The sequence below is a fragment of the Drosophila willistoni genome, unplaced genomic scaffold (genome assembly GCF_018902025.1).
Source record: "Drosophila willistoni isolate 14030-0811.24 unplaced genomic scaffold, UCI_dwil_1.1 Seg630, whole genome shotgun sequence".
In the NCBI taxonomy this organism is placed as follows: domain Eukaryota; kingdom Metazoa; phylum Arthropoda; class Insecta; order Diptera; family Drosophilidae; genus Drosophila; species Drosophila willistoni.
Window position 1 is genome coordinate 303,148 of NW_025814550.1, and position 26,696 is coordinate 329,843.

The window sequence follows — 26,696 nt, forward strand, 5'->3', positions numbered from 1 at the left end:
ATACAAGCCTACATGCAAAATTTCAGCTCTGTAGCTTTAACGGTCTAGAAAGAGTTTGCGTTGATCCAGACGGACGGACAGACGGACAGACGGACGGACGGACGGACGGACGGACGGACGGACATGGCTATTTGAACTCGTCTCGTCGTGCTGATCAAGAATATATATACTTTATATGGTCGGAGATGCTTCCTTCTATGCGTTGCACACTTCTGACCAAAATTAATATACCCTTTTTGCAAGGGTATAACAAATGAGCGTTGCTTGTGATTTACAAGAAAGAAAAAAAGGTGGGAAAGGGAGAAAGAAAAGAAAAAAAACCAACAAAAGTTTAACAGAATTAAGGTTGTTAAAAATTATTAACACAAACACACAAAAACGCAAACGAGTGATATGGTGCAAGTTAGATTTAATATTATAATTATAATTTCGATCGCGATGCCGATAACACAAAATAAAAAAAAAAATTATAAAATCAGTTAAAACGCGGGAGCTTAAAATAAACACGTCCGTCTTCCTCGAGAGCGTTGATGTGATTGATGCTTGTTTAAAATACGACTTAATAATTTGAGACTGACAATCTAATATAATAGGGTCATTTTCAAGATCGATTCTAGCTCTTAAACTTTGAATATTAGATTGCAGTTGATTCCGTGGTTGTCTGGGAGGTAGAAGCTGCATTTCATTTGGTGGAGACATTTTGGGCTCTTAACGAAAGAAATGTAGCAAGTTAGAAATGAATTAAACGTGAGCTAAACGAATTCTAATTTTAATAAAAACACTCAAATGCATTAAGTTTCGCTCAAGAGCTTAATACTTACTCCGCTGTGCTTAATACTTAGCACGTGTTAAAGCTTACGAGTGTTTTACATGTGAGTGTAAAGCATGTGAAAGCTTCACGATCGCCAATGAGTGGTAATTGAGTCAAAATTTGAGTGGAAATTGATACTGTAAATTTACACACTCAAGTTGACTTAGGTTATGATAGGGCTCCACGTAAATGTCTACGATGATATGTTTTGCAAAGGCCAATGATGAAGAAGTCCGATGATGACTATCCAAGATGATTATGTAATGATGAAGAAGTCCAATGCTCGATAGCATGTGGAGTGGAGTAAGGAAAAATAAGTCTTCTCCTCTTCGATTTCCAGAAAGAAGTCATTTTATATTTCGTTTTCATGAGCCATGTAACAGAAGCTTTTAGAACATGTTAATGTAAATACAGTGGTAGAAATTCCGATAATCTCCTCCAACATACTCCTCCATTGAACAATGAAGTATGACTCCTTCAATTTACAAAACGTCATCTCTTAAAGACAATGGAGCAAGTTTGCAGATTGGGCGACGAATAATTTCTTTCTTGGTGCGAACATCGGCTACTCTGACCCTTCCGGCTGCACCAAGTATGGCTTCGACCACACGACCAGTAATCCAGTATTGCGGTGGAAGATTGTCTTCATGGATGAGAACTAATTGATCCTTTGCTATGTTGTTTTCGGGATGCAACCACTGAGAGCGTTCTTGTAATTGATGTACATAGTCGCGCTTCCAGAGTTCCCAGAAGCGTTGCTTGAGATAGGTCACCCTTTGCCAACGAGATAGATAAGAAAGTTTTGAGTCATTTACTACCGGTTCAGGGATCGCTTGCAGTGAACATCCGATCAATAAGTGTGCTGGCGTCAGAGCCTCCCCGTCATTGGGATCATGGCTGTGAATGGATATTGGACGAGAATTTAATATCGCCTCCACTTCGATTGCAATCGATTGAAGCTCTTCATATGTCAAATGAGAAGAGGTCAAATTTTTGATGAGCAGAGTCTTCATTGACTTTACTGCGGCTTCCCACAAGCCTCCAAAATGGGGAGCACGCGGTGGAATGAATTGAATTCAAAGCCGGCATTTCGGCTAAATTCCTCCAGATTTTTTGCATTGAGTTCTGAACGGAATTGCCGTTTGAAGCCTTCAAGTTGCAAACATGCTCCGACAAAGTTGGCGGCATTGTCACAATAAATCCTTTTGGGTATGCCACGTCGTCCGATGAATCGCTTCAAACAGAGAATAAAGTTATTAGCAGATAGGTCAGAGATTAGTTCTGTATGAATAGCTTTTGAAGAAAAGCAAACAAATATGGCCAAATATGTTTTGTATGGAACTTAGCTTCGAATGCGGCCAGGAGACGGTGAGCTGGGAGGTTACCCATGATTTGTCGCACTACGACAGGTTTGTAATGATAGCAATGTGTGCAACTTCTAACAACCTTTCGGACCAATTCGCGAGCATTTACAATCCATACTGTTAGGCGCAGAATCGCTATCAGAACCTTAGCTCCCGCGTGAAGGTTCGCAAGTAAATATCTTCAATATATTTATAAGTGAAATTATGAGTCTTCGGAAGCAATAACGGCATTTTAGCGTCCAATGGTATGTCAGCCATTGCAAGACGGCCTCCAACACGGATAAGTCGAATATTTTGAGAACCTATCTGTTCATTTGAGATGAATGGATTTAACTTTGAAGCTCCGGCTTCAGACTTCGTCCTGCTTGTAAGTCCTTTAGTTCATTCGCAAACACATCACTCTGAGTGGAAGAGATTATATGATTAAAATCCAATTTAAATTATTCTACTGAAATGCTTCTTGTAGCATTTATCGTATTATTGCGGTTAATAGGAACTCGGTTGAAAACTCGTAAAACGTATGTTAAGACTCTCACAATCATACGAAACGATGATACTAATGATCTGCTCAACTATGCTCTTTTCTTTATAACTAGTGCTACATTTCAATACAAGGGTGTTTCGCAATTCTAATTCTTTGGGCTCGAAATCTGTCTTTCTTTCAGATTTCGGATTTTAATCCAATGGAGAACGACAGTTGAATCTGTCCAAAAATATGTTTTGATGACAAGACCATTTAATTTGTGTTTGATTTTAGTCCATGTTTGGCAGAGTAAAACGGAAGCACAAAGCTCTAAACGAGGTATGCTTTGCGATTGAGTGGGCGCAACTCTCGATCTCGAAATGATCAATGAAGTTACATATTTTCCGTTGTCCAAGACCCTTGCGTATATGCAACATCCATACGCTCGATTTGAGGCATCCGAAAATCCATGGATTTCACACTTATTTTTTGGTGATGTGTTAACAAATCGATTTACGCGAACCATGTCAAGATTAGATAAATCAGCTTCAAGTTTTTGCCATCAGTCCGTAAGATCTCTGGCAACGGGTCGTCCCAGTCCAAGCACTCGATCTACAAGTCTTGGATCAAGATTTTGTAGCGTACTACGACTGGAGCTAATAATCCTAGCAGATCATAGAGCCTGGCCATGATCGATACTATTCTTCGCTTTGTTGGTATTGCAGTTAATGGAAATCAAATCGAAATAATATAAGATCTTCAGTTGGCAGCCACGACATGCCAAGAGCCTTGGTGACATCACTATTGTCACTATTGAGATTATATTCATAATCTGTTGGTGCCCCACTAAAATTCCACTTTGTCAATTCTAATCCTGCCTTGGAGAGCAATTGGTAACTTCATTCGTCTTAGCATTGAGTTCTTCGATTGAGTCAGATTGAGTCCATAAAGTAGATCGTCGACGTACATATCCTCAGCTAATACAGCAGCTCCAATTGGAAACAACTCCTTATACGTCTCTGATAAAAACTTTAAGCACCTGATTGCGAGAAATGGAGCGCACGACAACCCATAGGTAACAGTATTCAATTGAAATAATTGAATAGGTTCTTGCGGTGACTTTCTCCACAAGATTTGTTGGAAACTTCTATCCTCAGGTGCGACGAGAAATTGTCTGTACATTTTTGTTATGTCAGCTGTAGCATGACGATACAAACGAAACGAGAGTAATGTTAGGATTAGATCTTGTTGAATAGTAGGACCCACCATGAGAATATCATTTAATGATTTATTTGATGATGATTTAGACGAAGCGTCAAATACTACGCGAAGTTTAGTTGATGAGCTCTGCGGTCTAAGGACACAAAGGTGAGGAATAATGTAATGATTTCTCGATTGCAAATTATCTAACGAAGCTACCTCCATGTGATTTAACTTAAGATATTCATCTAAAAAATCGATTGATTCAACTTAAGATATTCATCTACAAAATCGATGTACATTTCCTTTAATTGGTGTTGAGATGAAAGCCGTCTTTCGGGTTGAAGAAAACGTCTTTTTGCACAGGACATGTATGCGCCCTGAATCTAGGAATTGTGTGTGCACCTGAAAGTGAGTTTCACATGCTTGTTCTTCTGAGGTTAACGAAATATCTTTATTTTGAATTCCATGTATTTCATCCATTTTCCAAACCTTTCTAATAATATGTTATTATGTTAAGGTCCAGCTGTTGCGTTAAATTACAAGTGTAGTGTTGAGTTGATTGAGGTTCAGAAATCTTACCCCGACGATCCATCCTAATGCAGTTTCCACTAGATGAACAAGACCTATTTCTAAACTAATTTTACCAGTCTTAAGTAGATCAAAAAACTCCTTTACGCTAAGCAATAAATCTACCTTTCCGGGCTTATAAAAGAATGAGTCGGCTAACTCAATTTCTTTGCGAATGGCCCAATTTTACACATCTAGTCTCTTTTCAGGCTGAGGTAAAGATATACATAGATTTAGTCACGATAAACTCCATATTCCATAGATACGGAATGTTTCACATGTGTAATTCAACGAATCCAGCAATCTCATAATGATCGTAACGAAGCGGAAGCTGAAGCCTTTTGGCTAATTCTTTAGTTATAAAGGTAAGCTCAGAGCACGAATCAAGTAATGCTCTTGCGAGCTGAAACCCACCAATGTCTTGAATAAGAACTATTGCTGTTGGAAGTAATCCCCGCCGAGCGTGGCGAGTCATTGATGTTGCAAATGTTTTACTTTCGTCATGTGTATTATGAATGATTTGTTGCGATTGATTATGAATAGAAAGTCCATCTAGTTGATAATTTCCCTGGGCATTTGAATCCTTATGCATGTTTGTGTGATGTAAACCTCCACAATGACGACATCTATTCAATAAAGGACACTTTGAGGCTGGATGACCCTTATTGAGGCAATTCAAACAAAGTGACGCTGTTTTAACAATCTTAAATCGCTCAATAAAAGGTAGCGAATTAAAAACTGGTCAGAATGCTAACCTATGCTCAGTTGACTGACATTGAATGCATCTACTTTGGGCAGCAACAAATACTTTGGAAGTACTATGAATTTTGTCTCTGACGGGTCTTTCCTCTTGTCGGTTTCGCAGATACCCTTCCAAATACTGACAGTGTCGACTGAGAATTTGATAACAGTCGGCCCAGTCTGGCAATTTATCATATTCTTGAACCCGATCGTATGCTTGTTTGGATTCAAGATCAATTTTTGACATAACAATGTGAATAAGTACTGCGTTTAATACATCAGCTTCAGACCCAAGAGACAACAATGATCCGCGTAGAGCTGAAACCGTATCCAAAATTGTACGTAGGGTAACAGCGTCTGCCTTTTTCATGCTAGCAATGTTAAATAAACTTGAAATATGTTCTACGAAAATAAGAACTTTCTTGTCATATCGCTCGTTGAGGCGATCTAGGGCCTTGGGATAATATTCGTCTGATACTTGAAATGGCGAGACTACGTTTAGAGCTTGGCCAGATAGACAACTTATTAGATAGTTAAATTTGTCAACATTGGACAATGAGTTGTCTTCGTAATAAATTTTTTGAATTCCCCATATTTGCCGTCGAATTTAGGTAATTTGAGGGATGGAAGCCGATTATGATGTGCCCCATGATAAGTCGATCAATTAAAGAAATTAAGTTCTTCTGGCTTTTCCTTTTTACTTCCGCCAATGCGCCGATAAAAAGATTTTCTATCTCTGCCGGTTCGCGTCTGCTGGATCTAGCTTCTCAATATTGGTTAGAACTTGTAATGCTTGTTTAAAATACGACTTAATAATTTGAGACTGACAATCTAATATAATAGGGTCATTTTCAAGATCGATTCTAGCTCTTAAACTTTGAATATTAGATTGCAGTTGATTCCGTTGTTGTCTGAGAGGTAGAAGCTGCGTTTCATTTGGTGGAGACATTATGGGTCCTTAACGAAAGAAATGTAGAAAGTTAGAAATGAATTAAACGTGAGCTAAACGAATTCTAATTTTAATAAAAACACTCAAATGCATTAAGTTTCGCTCAAGAGCTTAATACTTACCCCGCTGTGCTTAATACTTAGCACGTGTTAAAGCTTACGAGTGTTTTACATGTTAGTGTAAAGCATGTGAAAGCTTCACGATCGCCAATGAGTGGTAATTGAGTCAAAATTTGAGTGGAAATTGATAGTGTAAATTTACACACTCAAGTTGACTTAGGTTATGATAGGGCTCCACGTAAATGTCCACGATGATATGTCTTGCAAAGGCCAATGACGAAGAAGTCCGATGACGACTATCCAAGATGATTATGTAATAATGAAGAAGTCCAATGATGAATGTGATGATGATGTAAGCTGAAAAGTCCAATGATGACTGTCCAAGATGAAGTAACGACTATTGCAATATAATGAAAGAATAAACGAATTTATATAGTTTTTAAGTTTTTAATGTTGGAACTTGCGAAGTGTAAGGTCCTGTCACGGTCGCCAATGTTTGATCTGCCCAGTTGCAGATGGTACAAAACTCCAATGCTCAATAGCATGTGGAGTGGAGTAAGGAAAAATAAGTCTTCTCCTCTTCGAATTCCAGAAAGAAGTCATTTTTATATTTCGTTTTCATGAGTTAGAAGCTCTTCATGAGCCATGTAACAGAAGCTTTTAGAACATGTTAATGTAAATACAGTGGTAGAAATTCCGGTAATCTGAAACAAATAATATAAGAAATTTTAATATATACAAATCTAATTTAACAATGACGTCTCCTCCAACAGAGGTAATTTTCCAATTTTTTTTTTGGGCAATCTAATGTGAATAAGGACGTTTTCTTTGGGATTTTCCACTAGCGCTGAAAGGAAAATCATGGTAGGGTGGGTAGAGAGCGCGGCTGTAAATACACCTATGCAGCCAGCACTAGGACTATTTTCTTCTATTCGTTTCTCTCTATTCTATTTCGAGTTTCAGCACAGAGACTTTATTTAAAGTTGCTGACGTGTGAGTGGGTGAAACACATTCATCAAAGAACCACTCCAGCCGATTGTCATGCTAGCCGCATTAAGAGTCCCGCAGATGAATTGTGTTAACATCAAGATAGGCCTCACACAATAACGTATAGTTGCCGATTCAATGGTTGGTAAGCCTTTGTGGTTTCGTATTTATGGATATTTAGTTGCCCATCAACAGCATTGAGGCTTTGTACGTTACAGTAATTTTTGGCGCCAGACTGAGGGGCCTATTCTAATTAGATAATTATCTCGTTAAGTTTCTTTTTGAGGTAGATAATTTATTTGGTTGATTGACCCCTTTTCTTCTTTTAATTTCTTTGTGCATTCTAATCTTTTATTCTATACTATCAACAATTTAAAGTCGTGAAAGTTAAATAACATTGGAATTACCGTCTCCGGCAATGCCCAGAGATCTGGTCCGGATATTCAAATAGCTTACAAATTGTTTCAGATATTTTAAAGCTAACTGCCAACATGAACTCAAGTCTAACAAGAACAGTCAAAACAGCAGAAACAACTAACTTTTGGCAAGTGATTAAGAGCTAGACTCTGGTTTGAAAAGTGTTGAGTAAACGAAGTCGTGGTGGTAGTCTAGACTCTGTATCTCTTTCTTTGCTATAGGATGCGTATGCAGGGATAATGCAACCGCTAGTATTATCGTAGAGAGTATGTATACAAGTCAGTCCAGTTTTGTTATTTCTTATAGTATAGCCCATAGCAGCTGAATTGTGAGTGGTCAGGACATTGGTGAGAACATTAGATGTTTAATCAGCCAACCCCAACATATCATAATTGGCATAGCAATAGACTATATTACAATAGGTAACAAATCTCTTTTTTTAAATTCATTTATGTAGGTGCAACTCAAAAAAGAAATTAAGATGATTATTTTTAGAGAATGGAACTATATGATTTAGAGGCAAGAGACTCCAACCCAACCGCTTAAAAGAAAGAGACTACCAATTAATGAGTGTACCTATGTAAATTTCGATTTCCCGTTACTAAGCAAAAAAAAAAAAGGAAAACAGAACGCAGATTTCAAGAGAAATCCATAGTGATAGCTCCCGAATTCACTTAGAGTAACCTGAAAAGAAAAATTATTTATAAATTGATTTCAAAAAAAATATATCAAAGAAGCTAACATCGGCTATGCCGACGTTTATATAGTCATATATCCAACTCCAATACCCAATAACATATAAATATTTCGCCCCCTAAAATTCATAACGTTAAAGTAAACATCCGTTTTTATAAACAATTGTCCCCCTCAAAACCAAAGCGTATGAACGCTAATCCATAAAATTAACATAAACAATTAAACACTTGAAATAATAATTGTTCCCCTAACAACCAAAAGCGTGAGAACGCTAACTCAGCAATTAAAATCGGACCAATCAAATCATCGAAATATCAAATTTAGCTTATAAATATAACCATAAGACATTTTTGTAACCATAACAGTTTTGATTGGAAAAAAAGTTATTCCATTTGTGTTACATATAGAATTGGTGAATAATCACTGTAGTGAACTGTTATTCTATCCGTGCGACGCGTAGAATTGTTATCCGTGCGTTACATTGCAACCAAAAAAAAAAAAAATATTTACGCCAACTGGCGCGAAAATATTAACTGTGTGTTACAACCATTAAATCCAACTGAGGAACAAAAACGCCAACTTGTGTGCGAACAAAAAACCAAAATCCAAAATAAAACATAGCCAAAACCCAGAAAATTAACAAAACAAAACACCACAAAAAACGCCGAAGATCAACAAAACAAAACATCACTAAAACCCAGAAAAAAAAAAAAACAAAACAAAACGTCACTAAAACCCAGAAAATCAAAAAAAATAAAACACCACTAAAACAAAAAAAAAGAAGAAATAAAATGGGTGTAGAACTCACCGAAGCCCACCTCAATCAACCACTGTCTTCGTTAAGACAGGTGGCAAATTATGATGGAGCTCCAGAGAATCTGACGTCATTCATAAGGATAGATTTTATTATGCACCTATATCCAACCCATGATATAAGGCAACATAACATATTGTTCAGTGCAATCGAGATGCAGCTCACTGGAGAAGCACAACGGCTCTCACAAATTGGACAAGCCAACACCTGGCCGGAACTAAGGACACTCCTCAGCAATGAATTAAAGACGCAGACCCCCTGTGAGGAACTTCTTCGACGCCTCTACAACACCAACTATGCAGGAAATCTTCGTAAGTTTGTAAGAGAATTAGAAGATAAGTCCTAAATTATGACAAACAAATTAAGTCTAGAAAACGATGCAAATAACACCGCTCTTTATACAAATGCTTTAAATAACACTATAAAAGACGTAATAAACAAAAAATTACCCGATAGATTATTTATGCGTTAGCTAGATACGATATAACCACAGTCATCAATTTGAAGCAAGTAGCTCAAAGAGAAGGGTTATACGAGAATAGTATAACAGAAATCAGAAAATCAAATCAAAGCCAAAATCAGAATCAAAAAGGTGAAAAATCTTTTGTACCCAATAGTACAACTCCGTCTCAAACAAAACAATCAGATACAACACAAAACCAAAAACTATTCCAAGAATTTGAACAAAAATTAAATATTGACAGGGCTCAAAATCCAATGAATAGTCAACAGCAAAACAACTATTCAAAGAATAATGTAGCAAACCAGCCTACAAAAAGGCAAAGAGAAAGTAATAGTGGAATTAGCAAAATGGACACATCCGAAAATTTTCATCAGAATGCCTCGGATCAATCGGAAGAAGAGATAGAGACAAGTCCTTCATCAGAATAATGATGAACAATAAACCTTTGAGATGTGTAGTCGACTCAGGCTCTTCAATTAATATAATGTCAGGATGTTAGGATGTTAATGTTAGGAGATTCCAAAATTCACATGATTGAAGGAGCAGTAGAAATAAAAGAAATTATTTTCCTTGCACCCAGCAAACTTTGTCCGACAGAACAAAAATTTTATATCCATAAATTTTCAAATAAATACGACATGTTGATAGGCAGAACTTTCCTAAAAGCCTGCAAAGCACAAATAAATTATGAAGAAGAATACGCAAAATTAGGAAACTATACATTTTATTTAAGAGATGTTGAAGAAATAGAAGAAGAACAAAACATAGAAGTTTTGGACCCACCCACAGAAAGGGACCCGGAAACAAATTTTGCGATTGAAAACGAAACAATAGAAAGCAATGAGTATAGACTCGACCATTTAAACAACGAAGAAACTCAAAAACTAAAAAAGGTCTTGTACGAATTCAGTGACATTCAGTATCGCGAAGGTGAAAATTTGACTTTCACGAGTACAATAAAGCACTCTATTCATACAAAACATGAGGACCCAATCTATAAACGACCATACAAATGTAGGATTTTACTTTATCCCGGTTTATTTATTACAATATTATTAAAGGATGTGATTTCCTTGTTAAGTCTTATATTATTAACAATGTTTCTTTGTGTTAAGAATACATATGTATATTTTATATTATTTAAATGGCCTTAGTGATAATTTGGGTGCGCGATGTGATCGAGGCGAGAGTACGATTGCGAGTGTCTTATGAATCAACGCTTCTCTTTATTTGTCAATGAGTGAGTCGACCAGATAGATACGGCCGCTGCGTGTCGTTCTGTCTCGCTCACTAGCTACTGCCCGATTGCCATGATTATGCCCGCCTGACACTTCATTTCCTACAATCGGCTGTCCTGACAAGTCATTCGACCCGAATGATCCTAGCCAAGGCTTCATAAACTCAGCCACTGTTGAGGTCTTACAAGGTCCTTCACCATCGCCAACTTTCTCAACGTCGTATCGACCGTGCCTATTTACCTTCGTGACTTTATCCGGTCCTAAGTATTTACCTCTCAACTTTAGACCTGTCCCATACTGCGTACGTTTAATCGCCACTAACTCGTTTAAATTGTACTTTCTTTCCCATTTCCTGTTCTTGTCAAACGTCCTTTTCATTTCCTGCTGTATTTCATTGATATTCTTTCGAGCCTCCGCTCTAATCTCATCACGACCACAGTCTAATTCTCCTATTAACGAATTGGTTATCAGCTTTCTTATTTCGGGATCATCAGGACTACGCATCTCTATTCCTGTCAAAATCTTAAAAGGTGTAACTCTTGTACTTCTTGGAGCAGTATTATTAACAAGTTGTTGCACACGACCAACATACTTATACCAGTTTCCCTCATTCTCTTGACTTAACTTTGAAATCATTGGAACTATTATCTTATGCATCCTTTCTACTTGGCCGTTGCCGCGGGGTACACCTGTTGCTATCAGTAAATGCTGTATATCCTGTCTGATACAATACTCCTTAAACTCATTGGATGTGAAAGCTGCTCCCCTGTCAGAAATTATTCTCACCGGGTTACCAAAAATTATCGCCTGCTTTTCAAGACAACTAAGTACTTCATCGACTCCTGTTCCACGAGTCCGATACAACCATACAAACTTAGAGAACCCATCAACAATAACAAGTATATGATTATAACGCTTTGTCGTGACCTCCATCGGGCCAACGTGATCAATGTGATATGTCATCAATGGCTGATCTCCTTTGCTTATTGGCATCAAATATCCTTCCTTTTTACCGGTTTTGGCATTAACAATAAGACATTCCACGCAACACTCAACAACACGGGCTACCTTTTCTTTTAATTTGGAATGTAATACGATTTTTCACCGATATCCTGAGTCTTTCTAGCTCCAAAATGTCCTTGTTTGTGTGCAATCTGTATTATTTCTCCATCTGCGAGGGAACGACAGTAAGTTCTTGATTGGGTCTTTTAACAATATTTCATTTTCAATGTAAAAATCTTCATATCCCTTCTCCTGAACTAAACTCCTGATCAATTTAGTCCAATCATCTGACAACTGTGCTTCCCTCAATCTATGGGTTATGGTGTTGGTTAGCAGAAAACAAGATAAACGGCTCAAAGCATCCACATGCCGCATCTTTGAACCTGAACGATGTTCGATCTGATAGTCGAAATCTTGTAGGTACATTGCGCAACGTGCTACACGTAACGGAACTTCTTCCTTTTTCATTGTCATCGTGAACGCATTACAATCTGTAACAATCTTAAATCTCAATCCTAGCACATATACACGCCACTTTATTAATGCTCCAATAACTGCTAAAACCTCAAGTTCATACGAATCATACTTCTCTTCACAAGGTTTAGTTTTCCGACTCATATATTGTACCGGATGAAAGAAACCGTGTTTCGAGGCATCAGTGTGAATCTCAGTCTCTAGCTCAGGATTGTATAACTTTAAAACGGGACTTTCTCTTTAAACTCAAACTTTTTGTCTTTTCGCAAAATGTCCCTCAAGGGCTTAGCTGTTACTGCTTATCCTTCAATGAATCTATGGAAATACGATGTTAATCCCAAAAATCGTTGAACTGACTTCTTATCATGTGGGATCGGGAATCTTGAAACAGCATCAGTCTTCTCCTTACTTGACTTACTACTTCCATTTTCAACTATATAGCCCAAAAAATATACTTTACTCTGCAGTATCTGACATTTTTCCCAGTTTATTCTCAACCCATTTTCCGCAGCTATCTTTAACACTCTTTTAAGTTTAATTAGACCATCATTCACGTTAACACTTGGTATAATTATATCGTCCATATACACCACTGCATCTCCATTCTTAACTGATTCTCTCATTACTGCCATTATAAATCTTGTAAAACCTGCTGGAGAGTTGGATATTCCGAATGGTACATATAGGAATTCATACTGACCATTCTGAGTTACGAATGCTGTGTACTTCTGAGATTTTTCCTCAACAGGAACATGGAAAAACCCGTTTGTTAGATCTAGAGTAGTATAAACTAACGCACTTTGAAGTTTTTCTAATACGGTATCCATCTGTGGCATAGGAAAATTATCTCGGACCACTTTCTCATTTAGCTTTATGTAATCGCAGCACAAACGCTTTTTCCCATTCTTCTTTGTTACAAGTACAACAGGCGAAGCATATTCGGAAAAACTTGGCCTTATTATCTTCTCCTCCAACCATTCTTGTACTGTACTATCAACAATTTTCTGATCAGTCTCTGCTAGACGCCTTGGATGCTGATAAACTGGCAACTCATCTGTTAGTACAATCTTCATTTCGATAGGAGTGTTTGTATTCTAATAGGTTTGTAACTTTTAATCAACTTCTTGACTTCACTAGCGATTTCTGTACTGATATGCGAAAAGTCACTCATGATTTCCACTTCATTCTGTTCTGCACTGTGCATACACATACTTTCAAATTCCTTAAACAACTCAGCACAAGATTTATTTGTTTTACACAGTGATTCTTTTCTCTTGATGCTCACAAACTTTGTACCTTTCTTTGTAACAACGAAATCGACATGATCTAATATGGTTCTACCCAAAATTGCCTCATATGCCATGTCTTCATCAGGAACGATATGAAACTCGACTTCCATCTCAATGCCATCTATCTTGACACTTATGCTAAAACTACCAAAGGTCATCACATGACTTCCACCAATGCCTGTAAGGCTCTTCGAATATCCTGTTAATGATTTAATTCCAAGTTCGACAAACACGCTTTTACGTATGAGACTCAAATTTGCTCCTGTATCAATTAGACCGTTGAATTTAATCGACTTATAAGTTACTTCTTTCAACTCCAAAACCGAGTCAGTAAATTTACCTGATGCTTTTACTAATTTATCATCTACAACATTGGAACTTTTAACTTTGGTGGTATCTTTTCCCTTACATTCAAATGAGCGATGGCTTGTTTTGCCACATTTAAAACAAGTAAACGTTTTCTTGTTACAGTCTTTCATCATGTGTGAAGGATCACCACACTTAAAACATTTGTGATCACCTTTTGTTATCGAACTCTTCTCTCTATTATCTCTACCTTGCTTGTGAAAAGATAACTCCATTGTTGTTTTCTTTAAGGACTTCCTAGGATCATAGGATTTTAAGTACGTCTCTATTTGAACTTTCAACAAATCCACTGTGCTGGCTTGATACAATAATGCCTTATTTGCTCTCAGGTCTGGTATACCTTCTACGAAATACTCGATTAAACTTTCGTCATCCAAATCGATCGGCTTTGCAATTTCCATTAACGAATACAAAAACTCATACAAATTCTCACCTCTCTTCAACTGTCGATTACTTAGCCTTCTATGAACTTCGGCTGATGAAACCTTTACTCTGAATTCGTTTTTCAAAGCTACTTTCAGGGACTCCCAACGACAAATATCTCTCTTACTACGTATAAACGAGAATGCAGCTCCCTTTAACAATTGTTTTGCATACACAAAGAGCTGTAACTGACTCCACTGTACGGTTAAAGCGCATTCTTCTAGGTCCCTAGTCCATTGTACAACATCAATCGAACCTAAACCGCAAAACTCGGAAACGCTTCCCTCCACATCTTTTAGTGTGAACCATGACCTTTGCCCATCTGTGTTCGGGACTTCTCGAATTGTTCTAGCCGAGGCGAAATCTGCCTCCTGCCCGTCATTCTCAGTTTCTATTAGATCGTAATGAGCGAGTAGACGCGATTGCAGCTCAGCTTTAAGGCCTGTAGTCTCTAGCCCTAACTCTCTCAATTTAATGCGCAACTCTTCAATACGCAAAGTTAGAATATCACCTCAATCCATTTCACACAATTACAGGTATAATGCTTAACAAGTTTGCTATATTAATGTATAGTTAGTATCAATCAATCAAATTTGTTACGACTTTGCAAAATTTACACACTATGTTAATGTAGGTCAAATTGTGGTAGGTTATGGTTAAACTCAGACGATTCTTAGAAATGTGCTCTCTGCAGCTCGCATCAATTTCGTCAATATTTCTGCCACCGGTCTGGTTTCGTCGTGCAAGCAAAGTAACTCACACTCAAGACAATATTGAAACAGCTCACCCAACTATAGTCGTCCTGCTCTATGGAACCACTCAATATCGCTGTAGCAACTCACTCAGATGTTCGGTTCGCTCGCTGTAGCAACTCACTCAGATGTTCGGTTCGCTCTCTGTTGCCACTCACTCTGCTGTCGCTACTCACTCGGCTGTTTTCCACTCGTTCTCTTGGTCTCTCTTTGTCTGCTCCACACCAATTGTCTCAACTTCGTGTCTGCTGCCTTCGCGTTTGGACTTGACGTCGTCGTCTGCTTCTTGTAAAGGTTTGTGTTGTCCGCTCTCCTTGTCTGCTTCCACACCAATTATCTCAACTTCGTGTCTGCTGCCTTCTCGTTTGGACTTGTCGTCGTCGCCTGCTTCTTGTAACGGTTTGTGTTGTCCGCTCTCTTTTGGTTATCCGCTTCCACAGTGAACACCAGTTATCATCAACTTTGTGCTCTCTGTCTGCTCTCTCCGTCTGTCTGCTTCCACAGTGAACACTAATTATCATCAACTTCGTGCCCGCTGTCTGCTTCTCGTAACGGTTTGTGTTGTCCGCTCTCTGCTCTCTTTTGGTTTTCCGCCTCCACAGTGCACACTAGTTATCATCAACTTCGTGCCCTCTGTCTGCTCTCTCTGTCTGTCTGCTTCCACAGTGAACACTAATTATCATCAACTTCGTGTCCGCTGTCTGCTCTCTCCGTCTGTCTGCTTCCACAGTGAACACTGTTTATCATCAATTTCGTGTCCGCTGTCTGCTTCCACAGTGAACACTGGTTATCATCAATTTCGTGTCCGCTGTCTGCTTCCACAGTAAACACTAATTATCATCAACTTCGTGCCCGCTGTCTGCTCTCTCTGTCTGTCTGCTTCTACAGTGGACACTGGTTATCATCAACTTCGTGTCCGCTGGCTGCTTCCACAGTAAACACTAGTTGTCATCAACTTCGTGTCTGCTGTCTGCTCTCTCTTTTCCTCTCGAGTCACCACCGTTCTCGTGCCGCTCTCAACTTCAGTCGCCGACTTTTTGCCTAAACGGCGCCAAAATTCTTAGTGACGCTCTTCTTGCGTCGTCGGACCGCTCACCGTCCACTCGTCGCCTCTCGTACAGTCACAGCAACTTCCACTATTTTTTGAACTTGTAGTGGTTGCTTCTTGTGAAATTCGTTCGCCAACAACCTTGAGTTTGTATATGTATTACACGTTAATGCATGCAATTTTAACAATTTTCTGTTCACTTGCGAACTTCACACACGCATACAAATTTCACTAATTGTCTTGGGCCAGAAATCTCGGTTGAGCCCCAGTTTGTAGGATTTTACTTTATCCCGGTTTATTTATTACAATATTATTAAAGGATGTGATTTCCTTGTTAAGTCTTATATAATTAACAATGTTTCTTTGTGTTAAGAATAAATATGTATATTTTTATATTATTTAAATGGCCTTAGTGATAATTTGTGTGCGCGATGTGATCGAGGCGAGACTACGATTGCGAGTGTCTTATGAATCAACGCTTCTCTTTATTTGTCAATGAGTGAGTCGACCAGATAGATACGGCCGCTGCGTGTCGTTCTGTCTCGCTCACTAGCTACTGCCCGATTGCCATGATTATGCCCGCCTGACACTTCATTTCCTACACAAATATCCCCAAATATTTGATATGGAAGTCAACAAACAAATAAATGAAATGATTGAACAGGGTATCATTCGAAAATCGAATTCCCCCTACTGTTCACCCATTTGGATCGTTCCAAAAAAAGGAGATGCTTCCAAGAAACAAAAATTCAGATTAGTCATTGACTATCGAAATCTAAATGAAGTCACAATAGATGACAAATTTCCAATTCCAGTCATGGACGAAATTCTCGACAAACTGGGAAAATGCCAATACTTTACCACCATTGATTTAGCTAAGGGATTTCAACAAATTCAAATGGATCCTGAATCTATTGCAAAAACAGCTTTCTCAACTAAACATGGCCATTACGAATACACACGTATGCCATTTGGTCTTAAAAATGCCCCGGCAACATTCCAAAGATGCATGAATAATCTTTTGGAAGACCTTATTTATAAGGATTGCATTGTTTATCTGGATGACATCATTGTGTACTCCACTTCATTTGAGGAACACATACTATCACTCAGAAAGGTATTTAACAAGCTAAGAGAAGCTAATCTTAAACTCCAACACGACAAATGCGAATTTATGAAAAAGGAAACAGCATTCCTTGGTCATATAATAACAACAGAAGGTATAAAACCCAACCCATATAAAGTCAAAGCAATTCAAAATTTCGGATACCCAAAACTCCAAAAGAAATTAAATCATTCTTAGGATTATGCGGATTCTTCCGGAAATTTATACCCAAATTTGCACATATTGCAAAACCTTTAACTCTAGGATTAAAGAAAGGAGCTAAAATAAATATAAACGACTCAAATTATATTTCATCCTTCGAAAAATTAAAATATCTCCTTATGAATGATCCTATACTTGCATATCCCGATTTCAAAAAACCATTTTTCCTAACCACAGATGCTGCAACATAGCTTTAGGTGCGTTCCTCTCTCAGGACCATAGACCTATTTCTTATGGTAGTAGAACACTTAACGAACACGAACTTAATTATTCAGCCATAGAAAAGGAATTACTATCTATTGTATGGGCAACCAAATATTTTAGGCCATACCTTTTCGGTAGAAAGTTCGAGTTTCTAAGCGACCATAAGCCTTTAGTATGGCTCAACAATATAAAAGAACCAAATATGAAACTTCAAAGATGGAAAATAAGACTAAATGAGTTTGATTACAAAATTAAATATTTACCTGGCAAAGAAAATCATGTAGCAGATGCCCTTTCCAGAGTTAAAATAGATGAAAACTTTTTAGAATCATCAGAAAGCACAGCAGCTACAATACACAGTGCTCACGAGGATAATGAAAACTACATTCCAATAGTAGAAAGACCCATTAATTATTACAACAGACAAATGGAATTCATTAGAGGTTCAGAAGACAAAGCAGAAACAACAACTTACTTTTACAAAACAAACATAAAAATAACATACAAAGAAATGACCAATGCTTACGCAAGGGATATAATCATAAGATATCTTTGCAGTAAGAACACTGTACTATATTTTCATAATGAACAAGATTTTCCCATATTCCAACAAGCTTTTATCGAAATAATACAACCAAACGCAAATACAAAAACCTCGAAATCTAGCATTCAGTTAGAGGACCTTCAAACGTTTGCACAATTTAAAGAAATAATCCTAAAACAACATAAAGAATTATTACATCCAGGAATTGAAAAAACGATTAATTTGTTAAAAAAAAATATTATTTTCCCGATTTTCAAAACCTAATTCAAAACATTATTAATGAATGCTCAGTATGCAATATCGCAAAGACAGAAAATAGAAATACAAAACTAACTTTTGAAATAACACCAGAACTTTTTAATATCAGAGAAAAATACGTCATGGACTTTTACATGATCGACAATTTACAATTCCTTTCATGCATTGACATTTACTCGAAATTTGCAACACTTGTAGAAGTAAAGTCTAGAGATTGGTTAGAAGCCAAGAGAGCAATTATGAAAGTATTGACTGAAATGGGCAAACCAATAGAAATAAAATCAGACAAAGATTCAGCATTTCTGTGTATAGCACTAAAAAATTGGCTACAAGAAGAAAATGTAAAGTTAGAAATCACATCAAGTAAAAACGGCATCTCAGACGTAGAATGATTCCATAAAACAGTAAATGAAAAACTCAGAATTATAAATAGTGAAAATGACATCGAAGATAAATTACTTAAATTTGAAAAAATTCTCTACGTATACAACCATAAGACGAGACATAAAACAACTAACCGAACACCAGCGGACATTTTTATCTATGCAGGATCCCCGACTATAATACCCAAACAAAAAAAATACATCAAATAAACAATTTAAATGAAGATAGACACGACTTCGAAATCGACACTAGATTTAAACAAGCACCATTAGTAAAGTCAAAAACGACAAATCCATTAAAAAGACAGGAGAAATAAATCAGTTAGACGAGAAACATTTTGAAGAAAGAAATAGAGGACAAAAAGTTACACACTACAAGTCAAAATTCAAGAAGAAGAAGAAAGTTAATAAAAGCAAATACGACAATTAATTAATTACAGGTCAACAACTCAAGATGACCTTTTTATGCATCATGCTATTCTTAACATTAAAATCAACTTGCAGTCAATCCATTGACATAAACCCAGTAAAAGCACCAAACGGTTACTTAATATTTAAAACAGGAACCATGGACTTACCGACAAACTTTGAATATCATTATTTAAAAGTGAATTTAACTCTAATAGACATTACATATAATAATTTAATGCAACAAGCACAAGATTTTAAAAACCTAATCCATATTCAATACTTAACAGAAAAACTAAGTAGTGAAATTAATGGAATACACATTGTAAAACGTAATAAACGAGGACTAATTAACGGAATTGGTTCAATATACAAATATCTTTTTGGTACTCTTGATCAGGAAGATAAAGATGAATTAGAAGAAAAAATAAATAATCTTGAAAGCAATAGCATACAAGGAAATGAACTAAATTACGTAATAGACACTGTTAATAAAGATTTAGAAGTAATAAACAACCTCAGGGAAGAAAAAGAAAAATCAGTAAGATTAGAAGTTCTAATCTTTAATTTTGAGCATTTCACAGAATACATTGAAGACATAGAAATGGGCATGCAGCTCACTAGACTAGGAATTTTCAACCCAAAACTTTTAAAACATAATCACTTAAGTCATGTTAATTCGGAAAAACTATTGAATACAAAAACTTCCACCTGGCTTAAACCAAGTTCAAACGAGATATTTATCATTTCAAACATTCCTCAAGAAATAATAAAAACCCCTATCTTTGAGATACTTTCTTATTCAGACGAGAATAAAAATATTTTGACAGCAAATACATACGATAAATACTATTTTAATAACAACACTTTGTTCAATAAAAACACAAAACAAATAGAAACTAACGAATGTATAATAGGCATTTTAAATCAAATCCCAACCACTTGTAAATACACTAATTGTAACATGGAATCTACCAAAAACTAAACTTAATCAAAATTGCATAAACAACGAATTAATAATAGAAGGCAATAACATAATAAAAATTTACGATTGTGCCTTACAACTAAACGAAATATCAATAATAAATTCATTGCTTGACTTTAGCCAAAGCATTTATGTAACAAACAATATCACCAGGCTAGAACCTATTTCCTTTATCCAAACAAAAGAGATAATTAACGAACATACGAAATATTATACTGCACTTCAAACTCTTACATTAACCACTTTTATACTTACTATAATAAGTTTGATTACATACTTAATCTATAAGTTTATGGCAATGCCACAAAAAATAATAATTAAGCATTTTCGATCAAATAACAATCGTGGTCCCACAGACATAATCGAAACCCCAATTGTTGAAAAAATTGAGTCCCAAATTATAAACAAAATTGATACTCCAATATTTACAGCTGAGAAAAACCCCTCGCTATATCCCAATGTATCCGCCTGAGGACAGGCTATTTTCTTTAGGATGGGGGAGTCATATATCCAACTCCAATACCCAATAACATATAAATATTTCGCCCCCTAAAATTCATAACGTTAAAGTAAACATCCGTTTTTATAAACAATTGTCCCCCTCAAAACCAAAGCGTATGAACGCTAATCCATAAAATTAACATAAACAATTAAACACTTGAAATAATAATTGTCCCCTAACAACCAAAAGCGTGAGAACGCTAACTCAGCAATTAAAATCGGACCAATCAAATCATCGAAATATCAATCACGCCACCAAAGGGCTCCCAAATTTAGCTTATAAATATAACCATAAGACATTTTTGTAACCAGTTCTAAGTTTTCATTCAAATAATAAAGTACGTTGCTTTTAACTCACAAAACATATCTTTTTTTTTCTTATTGGGAAAATTGGATATTTAATTATATACCCTTGCAGTCCTTGGTAATAATAATTTTACATGTTCAAAATTTGTTTTCTGCAACTCAATTCATCAATATACAAACAAAACAATTTTACTTTTTATTTTACAATTTGTTCTTCTTCTTCCCTTATTCCCAAAGCAAAGCAACGCACGCATACACATACAGTTCATGTAGCGCTGCGTCTGTGTGTGTTATATTTATCCGATCACATTCAAATTTTGGGATCTGGGGTTTTATATCCAATATTATCACATATGTAAATTTCATAGCATACTCCGATTTTATGAAAATGTTTCTTCTAGTTCTTCTAGAGCTATATGATATAGTGGTCCGATCCTTATGAATTTCATACTTTATTTTTCCCGGGTAATAAAAAATCCCGAAAAAAAATTGCAGTCCGATAGCTCTTAAGACGGCTGAGTAAAACGCATACGCACGACGGACGGACAGGCGGACAGACGGACATGGCTATATCGACTCAGCTTCTCATGCTGATCAAGAATATATATACTTTATAGGGTCGGAAACCTCCTTCTGTGCGTTACAAACATCTGACCAATTTAATAATACCCTCTGCAAGGGTATAATAAGTAAACATCTGGATTGTTAATGCAATTTTATATCTTTTGCTCTTTACAATTGGGAAATTTGGTTGTTTGGTAGTTCGATTGGGCGTCCCGAGGAGCTCACCTTATTTAGGACCGCAATTCATCCAATTAGCTATTGCTTTCAGAGAGCTAAAAACAGGCGGACATGGCCAATTTTTCTAGCTAGCAGACTGATGTACATTTTTACATTTGAGCAGTGACAGAAATCGATATGTATAATTGATTATAAGTTTAAGTTATATTTTTTTACTTCATCCTTAGAATAAGTAGATGCAAGAATATCCAAGTAAATGGTGGAAAGGTTTATCTTGAGTAGGCCCAAATATGTAATAATTAGGAAGTAACCCCAAAAGCTTTCCTAAGTTGTTATGGTAACAATGGTGATTAATTCGATTTTTTGAAGAACGTGCTTTATCCTCATGAATCGAATAAATCTGGTCTTGCGGGTATTGTGGAGCCACTTAAAAGCCATTCCCTCAATATTCCACTGTAAATACAACTAGATTATAGACTATAATCAGTATTTTACTGTTAACCATTCATAGAAATAAAATTAAGACATAATATATTAGACTTAAATATAATATTTAATGGAATCACATCTAAAGATGTTAAAAGAAAGATTATTATGAAATCCTGATCAGACACTGACCGACAAAGGCAGTAGGCGGGAAAGTGAAAAATAAAAAGTGAAAAGTAGGCCATGTCCATTTGCCTAGTTTAGCTGCCTCATTTCCTACTTCCATATTTCACATTCTAGAAATCGTGCTCGAGAAAATTTCAAGTAAAAACAAATTTCAAATAATAATGCCCAAGACTGGCCTAACTTTAATAAACCCGGAAACGGCAAATTTAAAAAATTTGCTCAAAAACTGAAAGTTCCTAAAATGGCGACAGATTGTCGCAACCAAATTATGAAGGATGCACGAAATGTGCTAAATTCAATGGTCGTCCAAACTTCCAAAGTTTTAAAGCGAACAAAGTTAAACCTAAGATCCAAACGAAGAAGGCGGTCTTTTCCGCTAATCCACAAGTAGTGTTTGCATTTGCTGCTACATAGCAGCAATTTCAATAAAAATATTGCTCTGCTCCCGCTACTGCTCTGATTTTGAAGATTGTGCAGAGAGCACAAACGGAAAACGATTGCTCTTCTGCTCTGCTCCGTGGCATACATCGTCGGAGCACAGAGCAATAGCAAGAGCAAAAAATTTTCGATATGCTGTATGTAGTTGTAGCAATAGCACAAGCATTAAAAGCCAGATGAGAGCGGATCAAACAAAATAAATTTTTGTGCTACTCCTACGGATCATTTCCTTTTCTGTTGCTCTCGTAGCAATTTCGTAGTCGCTCTCGTAGCAACTTCGTAGTCGCTCTCATAGTAGATCTGTACTAGAGGTGGGCATGGGACGAAATGTTACATCCAACCCAACTCAGCCCATGGGATTAACTTTCACCCGCTCCCAAAAGCTAAAAAAATTTGGACATTCAGAGGAAACTGTAATTCCACAAACTGGGAGCACATCAGGGATAAATCCAACATGCAAGTTGATATGGACAAGAGGGTATAGCGGATGCATCTGCAATATTAGCAGTGGCCACGATCGCTGGTAACATGAGTCAGCCAATGCTTTTGGTTCTTGGATTTGGCACCTACACTCACAGTTGCTTGGCGATAGGCATCAATGTATTTCGCAAGGTGAAAGTCCAAGGATCAACTCTGGAGTGAAGCCACTGTGTTGGTTGATGTCGTTGTGTTTGGCTACCCTGGTGAGCTGGCAATTGCCTTTCTTTCCTTTCCGGTATCTGCCCCATACCCTACCGCACCCAACTCGAAATTTGGTTATTTAGCTCTCCCGTTTGATTTATATTTAGTTAAAGATTAATTATAAATTGAATCAATTGAATGGTAATTGTTTTGTCTTTAGGTTTTTACACGTCTTCGTCTTTAACACTTCTTTACTTCTTTTAATACCCGTCTGCGTCTTTAATACATCTTTTAAAACACGTCTTCTCGTCGTTGGCTCGTCTTAAAAAGTTCTTCGTCTTCTCGTAGCAGCATTGCCACATCGTCGTTTTCGTGGGTCGCTTGCCACCTCGTCTCATATGGATCGCTTGCCACACCGTCGTTAAACAGCTGTTTTGGGTGGTCTGGCCATTCGGCGTTACCAACCCAACCCCACATATATGTATACGAATAAAGCATATTAAACCAGAGGGCCGGGGCTAACTTTGACCCCGTCTAAGTTTGTATACCCTTGCAAGTTTTTTGTGTAAAAGGTCTAATGCTTGCGAAAGAATGGCTTAGAAAATAACGAAGCTATTGATCAAAGTCACTGTTCACCACCGATTGTTCCTATGGGAGCTATATGATATAGTCGCCCGATCTTAATCAAATTTGGCACAGTCATTAATAGATATGCTAAACTGAGAAATATAACAATATATAATAAAATATGACAATTGCGTCAAAAGTAACGAAGTTATTGACAAAAGTCACTGTTTTCGAAAGATCGTTCCTATGGGAGCTACATGATTTAGTCACCCGATCTTGATCAAATTTGGCATAGTCGTTTATATGTGTAATTAACTCACCAATATTAAATTTCACGACAATAGCTCAGAAAATAACGAAGTTATTTAGAAAAGTCACTGTTCGTGACTTTGCCATTTGTATGGGAGCTATATGATATAGTGATACGATCCGGCTGAGTCCGAGATATACAACGCCTGCAGTATATACAAGCCTACATGCAAAATTTCAGCTCTGTAGCTCCAACGGTCGAGGAGGAGTTTGCGTTGATCCAGACGGACGGACGGAGGGACGGACGGACGGACGGACGGACGGACATGGCTATTTGAACTCGTCTCGTCGTGCTGATCAAGAATATATATACTTTATGTGGTCGGAGATGCTTCCTTCTATGCGTTGCACACTTCTGACCAAAATTAATATACCCTTTTTGCAAGGGTATAACAAATTTCAAGTAAAAATGCCCAATCCTGACTGGCCTAACTTTAATAAACCCGGAAACGGCAAGTTTAAAAAATTTTCCCAAAAACTGAAGGTTCCAAAGATGGCCTTAGATTGGCAAATCCAAACTATGAGGCCGAAGTCAAAGTGGAAGTGCACCAAAATGTGCTAAATTTAATGCTCGTCCAAAATTCCAAGGTTTTAAAGCGAAGAAGGCGGTAATTTCCCCTAATACGAAAGTAATGGTGATGGCTCCTTTTGGCCACGTTTCCCGTGAGGTACGCGCACTCACTAGAAGTCCGACTTCCAAAGCAAGGAGTATCAAGAAAAAACGTCATGTGGCCGATAACGTGAAAGAAATGGCGGTCAAAAGCATGAAGTCAGTTGGTAAAGAAGTACAATAAAATAAGAAATAAAAAAGAATGGCTTAAGGCCGCAGCTATGGGCGATCAACTGGAAAAGTTCAAGAAAATCGTTAATAAACATCCAGGAGAGCTGGCCATACGAAGAGGACACACCAAGATGAATATTGCTAGAAATGACCAAAAGTTTTGGTTAAGGTGAAGAAAAAGGAGGACAAAGCATATGAAAGGAAGTAAGGCTTACGTATATATTGAATTTTTTTTGCATTAGAATTGACAACGATTCTACAAATTTGTCAAAATTTCTATAATGACTTTTTTCGACCCATATTTGTATTTAACCAGAGGGCCGGGGCTAACTTCGACCACGTGAAAGTTTGTATACCCTTGCAACTTTTTTGGTAAATTTTTCCTTACTTATAGCCATCAAAGTGGAAAAACGTTTTATCTAAAAAGGCTAATGTTTGCGAAAGATCGGCCAACAATCTTTGCATAGGGAATAACGAAGATATTGATCAAAGTCACTGTTTTCCACCGATCGTTCCTATGGGAGCTATATGATATAGTAACCCGATATTTATCAAATTCGGTACAGTCATTAACAGATATATTAAACTAAAAAATGTTTAATTTAAAAGCAATCGCGTCAAAAGTAACGAAGTTATTGACAAAAGTCACTGTTTTCAACCGATTGTTCCTATGGAAGCTATATGATATAGTCAGCCGTTCTTGATCAAATTTGGCACAGTCGTTTATATGTATAATAAACTCACCAATATTAAATTTCAAGTTATTGAAAAAAGTCACTGTTCGTGACTTTGCGGTTTGTATGGGAGCTATATGATATAGTGGTCCGATCCGGCTGAATCCGAGATATACAACGCCTGCAGTATATACAAGCCTACATGCAAAATTTCAGCTCTGTAGCTCCAACGGTTTAGGAGGAGTTTGCGTTGATCCAGACGGACGGACAGACGGACGGACGGACGCACGGACGGACATGGCTATATGAACTGGTCTCGTCATGCTGATCAAGAATATATATACTTTATATGGTCGGAGATGCTTCTATGCGTTGCACACTTCTGACCAAAATTAATATACCCTTTTTGCAAGGGTATAAAAATAAGTAAACATCTGGATTGTTAATGCAATTTTATATCTTCTCCTCTTTACAATGGGGAAATTTGGTTGTTTGGTAGTTCGATTGGGCGTCCCGAGGAGCTCACCTTATTTAAGACCGGAATTCATCCAATTAGCTATTGCTTTCAGAGAGCTAAAAACAGGCGGACATGGCCAATTTTTCTAGCTAGCAGACTGATGTACATTTTTACATTTGAGCAGTGACAGAAATCGATATGTATAATTGATTATAAGTTTAAGCTATATTTTTTTATTTGATCCTTAGAATAAGAAGTACATGCACGAATATCCAAGTAAATGGTGGAAAGGTTTATCTTGAATAGGCCCAAATATGTAATAATTAGGAAGTAACTCCAAAAGCTTTCCTAAGTTGTTATGGTAACACAGGAATAAGTGTTTAATTCGATTTTTTAAAGAACGTGCTTTATCCTCATGAATCGAATAAATCTGGTCTTGCGGGTATTGTGGAGC